Source organism: Notothenia rossii, assembly GCF_949606895.1.
Source record: "Notothenia rossii genome assembly, chromosome: 3".
Classification (NCBI taxonomy): Eukaryota; Metazoa; Chordata; class Actinopteri; order Perciformes; family Nototheniidae; genus Notothenia; species Notothenia rossii.
Genome location: NC_136901.1, coordinates 26,603,231 through 26,607,579, shown reverse-complemented (window position 1 = coordinate 26,607,579; position 4,349 = coordinate 26,603,231).

The window sequence follows — 4,349 nt, the reverse complement described above, 5'->3', positions numbered from 1 at the left end:
CTCTCTGAATAAAAAACATCTAGTTGTAACTTTCCTGACTGCATTGTTTTCTCTATGATATGGACAGAAAAAAAGACAACTACATTGTTGTTTTATAAAATGCAAAATTCCAGAGCAATTTCCATCCCACTATGCAAAGAAACAGCTTGCATGCTCAATATGATGTGTTAATGTATGTTGACATGAAAATGAACTCACCTGATCTCTTTGCAGGTTTGTGTGTTGATGAAAGTTTTCCATGCAGGTGTCTTTCGGAAACTTTGCCTAATATGATAAAACCTGCCATGAATAAAAAGAAGATTACATTTGAGTATAGTTTTTCTCACACTTAAGACAAAACAACGAAATCCTTTAGTAGTAAATAAATAAAAACAGAAAGACATATAAATACACATTTAATATATATATATATATTAGGGCTGTCAAGTTAACGCGTTAATAACGCAAAACCTTTTTAACGCCACAAATTATTTTAACGTGCAAATGTGTATTGATCCTCGGCACGCCCCGTAGTTTCAGAGCCCAAAGGCTTGATGTTGTTGTTGTTGTTATTGTTGTTAGTTGGATGGTGGGAGATTCTAGTGAGAGATATGGATACAAAAAAGGTCTTTTAAACAGCAAGCCAAGCACACAGCTGATGCTGACAGCCCCGCTCCTGCCGCTCGCTTGCGGCAGACCACGCTTGAGAGGTGGTGTTGGCAATTGGCTCAAAGCCTACAGATGGATCCACTGAAGCCCTGTGGTTGATTTCCATTTTATGCAAATCTGTTGTGCTAAATGTTCCGTAAAGGTAGCAGCTTTTTCAAATTTCCATCAAATCAACTTTAAGCAACTTAAAGAGCAAACCAAGCTGCCTGTGAGCGCCACTCACACTAAAAGGTATGTTACAGCTACTTATTAATACACTGAACAAATTACCCTTCTCCAGGTTTAACTGTCTTTATTGTCCTCCAATAAGAGGTTTTGATGTATTCCCTGGACCATGTCTTTCTCTCTCTGCAGTATGAACGGATCCACTGTAAACTCTTTTTCCTCCAAAGGATATATTTGGAATGACTGTGATCCTTATTATGATGATGACAATGATGGTGCTGGCAAATTAGGGGGTCCTTCTGCTGGCTTCATCATCCTCCTCACCACTTACTGCTTTGAATTCCTCGTTGGTGGTCCGTTAAACCTTTGGCTCATGTTCCACATCCTCGGCCAAAGGTAAATATGTTTTATGCAGTGACATAGTATGTAAAACCTTAACTTGATCTAGTTAGGGAATACAAAAAAGGGTTAAATAAACTTTTTATTATTTGCTCAATTCAAAGGTCAAAGGTTAGCGGTGTCCTTCATGCAGACTTCTTCCCGCTCCACCTGACCATCGCCCAGCTGATCTTCTTCATGGCTATTCCTCTGTTTTTTATCAATCATTGGCTGTGGCGTAGCGTTAATGTGCTGGCTGTCGTGACCTTCCTGTCCTCCATGGTGCTCATCATGAAGCCTCTGCTGCTCTGCCTGTCGTGTGTGGAGAGGTATGTCGCTGTGGTGCGACCCATCCTATATCTACGGTAAGACCACACACATGATGATGTCCTTAGAGATGTAAGACCTATTTGCTTATTTTAGAGTGGCTCTGGGGTTGATAACGGTTGATAACACTGTCTAATAATGGGCCTTAGAGTAATAGCAGTAAAGACATAACACCATATTCATTGTGACTTCACACAAAAGTTGGGTAGGTAAGTTTGAGAAACAGGCTCGAGATACATTTTTTGTTATATTCCATGGAATGCTCTTAACATCCCGATAGTAATGAATATCTTAAGTGCTTTGACAAAAAATCCATAGAAAAATGTGTGGAAGCCGTAGTACTGTAAAAAGCACGAACAATAATTTTAGCCGTCCGGCTAAGGACTGGTATAACAAATTCAGAATGATTCAGGAAATGTATCTAGAAATCTGGAAGAAGTCGAACATTTCTCCAAATCGTCCTTCTTTTGTTTGTTTTATCAAATGTATTTATCTCAAAAGAAAGACACCTGATTTTCATTTTATGTCTTCGGTAATTACTTTATAAAAAGCTGTAGATGTGTACACATCTTTATATCTTTAAAGATGATTATTTGAACATGATGGTAAGTGAACCTGAAGAAAGGAACAATCTTCGGACCTGATGAATTTCTGGAAGTGCTGGAGAACATCAATACCTGTGCTCCTTCCTACTTCCCCTTCTTTTAGGATCAAGGAGCGTGGGTACAGGTGGCCATGTTTGGGTGTCTGCTGGTGCATTTACATCATCCTGGCGATCTCTTCTATTGTCCAGCGCTCCATCTTCACCCTGTGCCTGGTGTTCCTCCCTACGTTCATCATAGACACCTTCTGCACCCTGCATGTTCTCAGAGAATTAAAAAAACCTCCCCCGGGGGACACTGAGGGGAAGGAGGAGGAGAAGAAGAAGAAGAAGAAGAAAGGGGAAGAAGAGAGAAAGACTCAGAAATCCGGGGGTCAAGTTGTGAGGATGGAGGAGAGGGAAGAAGAAAGGGCGGAGGAAAAGGAAGTTGGAGGTAGCAAGCCGAGGGAAAAAGGAAAGATGAATTCCATGAAGAAGAAAGCCTTTGTGACCTTTGTCATCATCCAGGCCGTCCTCTCTCTCAACTACCTCCCCCTCATCATCACCATGATGATGGAGGGGAGGTTTTCAGCTGTTGTGATGAAGTGTCAGTACCGGACCTCTGGTCTGGCTGCTGCCGCCAGCTGTAGCTACCTGCAGCCGCTGCTCTACCTGCACCGACTGGGCCGGCTGCCGTGCTCAGGAAACACCCGCTGAAACCCCCAATATCTCAACAGGGTTACCTTAAATGGTTACTTAAAGGTGACCTATCATGCAAATTGCACTGTTATACATGAATATGTGTCCCCGTTGTTCCAGGGAACTCACCAAATGTCAGAAAACACAACCCTCTCTATTTTCCTCCATACCCAAATCTCTTAAAAAGGGGATGCAACGGATCTGATACAGACTGATCCAGATTTGAACACTTCTATGACGTCACAGAAGTGGCGCTACGGCTATTGGGCCAACTCCACCAATCAGGAGGAGACAGCCACGGACATTGCCGTTCGAAAGCGCTGGAGACGCTGTAGTACATATTTCAGGCCTGTAGATGATGCTGTTCTCACTGAATCCGAGCATGAAAGGCAGTGTTAAATTGAGCGAAATGAGGAATGGCTAAAATGCATGATCTGTTTGGTATTTTGAAAAATAAAAAGTATAAATGTGCATTATATAGGTATGGTCCTACACTATATTATTCAAATATAGCATGATAGGTCCACTTTAATTCCCATCTCTGCTGTATAGAGGGATAACAACCAGAAGCTTATACATTTCTAAAGCACATTCATATCGTTGGAAGGCAGCAGCAAAACATATTTTGTCTTTCATCAAAAATATCTGAGGGTGGATTGCTTAACTTCCTTATTAGTACTTCTGTTCCCTCCTCCAAACCTGTAGCGGTGGTCAATCGCCATTTTGTAAAACTGACTATGCTGTAGTATAGATTAATACTTCATATAGCCTAATGCCATTTCATAAGAATCCTAACAATCCCCTCAAAGCCCAACATTTCTTGCACTTGGTTCTACTGGAAAATTTATTTTTAACTCTCTGAATAAAAAAACATCTAGTCTGCAGTGTTTTCTCTATGATATGGACAGAAAAAAAAGACAACTGCATTGTTGTTTTATAAAATGCAAAATTCCAGAGCAATTTCCATCCCACTATGCAAAGAAACAGCTTGCATGCTCAATATGATGTGTTAATGTATGGTGACATGAAAATGAACTCACCTGATCTCTTTGCAGGTTTGTGTGTTGATGAAAGTTTTCCATGCAGGTGTCTTTCGGAAACTTTGCCTAATATGATAAAACCTGCCATGAATAAAAAAAAGATTACATTTGAGTATAGTTTGTCTCACACTTAAGACAAAAAACGAAATCCTTTGGTAGTAAATAAATAAAAACAGACAGACATATAAATACACATTTAAATAATATATATATATATATATATGTTTTAATTCAGTACAAATGTAATAATAATGTAAGAGATTTTAATGAACAATCTACACATACCTATTTGTGTCATAGTGTGATATCATATGTTTGTACACAATGTATTCATATTATTGTTTTTTCAAAATGTCATCTGTGTGCATTACTATACTAAACACTTCATATTATTGTTTTTACACTAACAGCATTTGCAAAAAAGGAGTTGTTTATCAATAAATCTGTATTTAGGTACAATTCATACAATTAAAAAATTCGTTGCAGCATGTTCTTGAACGCAGCACCGACTG